Here is a 728-nt window from a genome sequence, read left to right as displayed (position 1 = left end):
TGTTGACCCAAACCCATTCATTCATTTCAAAATTTCTACCCTTCATGACTTTGTCTGTGACGATTTCACACTTCGCCACCCACTTCCCTCTCCACCGGTGACAAAGCCTGCCGTTCCCTTCCCTCTCCGTCAACCATCGTCTTGGACAGTCGTCACAGTACAACAGTCGTTCCCTTTCCCTCTCCGACAGTCCATTATTATATATCTCCTACTCTAGACTCTCATCTTGACATCTCACATCTCTGACTCCGACTTTACGTCCTCAGTTCCGCCAAGGCGCCAAGTGCCAACGCCAACCAGCCGAGCCGACAAAAGAAGAAGCCAGATTTCAAAAAGCAAAAGGCGAACCCCAAATTTTTTTTCCCTTATTATTATTATTATTTTTTTGTTATTTCAATTTGTGTAAATTGTAATTAAAAAAATTTTTGTTTTTTGTTTTTAACATATTAAATTAGCACTTTGTTCTTTAATTGCTCGAAGCGGCACAAACTTCCAGTGTACCGCCAGTTCATTGTTGCCTCTGGGCTCTGGCTCTCTGAGAATCTGTGATTGCAAATTCAAGTTGCCAAGTATTTGGAAATAGTATATATTGCATTGTGAGATTGTGAATTGATTTTGTCAAATTGTGAATTGCACTAGTTTTTTGAGTTGCTTCCAGTATTTGTGATTCATTTGACATCTCGAATTACTCCCACTCCTAGTAGTAATTGGGTGATCAGTGGATGAAT

The sequence above is a fragment of the Olea europaea genome, chromosome 1 (assembly GCF_002742605.1).
Source record: "Olea europaea var. sylvestris chromosome 1, O_europaea_v1, whole genome shotgun sequence".
NCBI lineage: Eukaryota > Viridiplantae > Streptophyta > Magnoliopsida > Lamiales > Oleaceae > Olea > Olea europaea.
The sequence above is the reverse complement of the archived record's forward strand: the minus strand, read 5'-3'. Positions refer to the sequence as shown.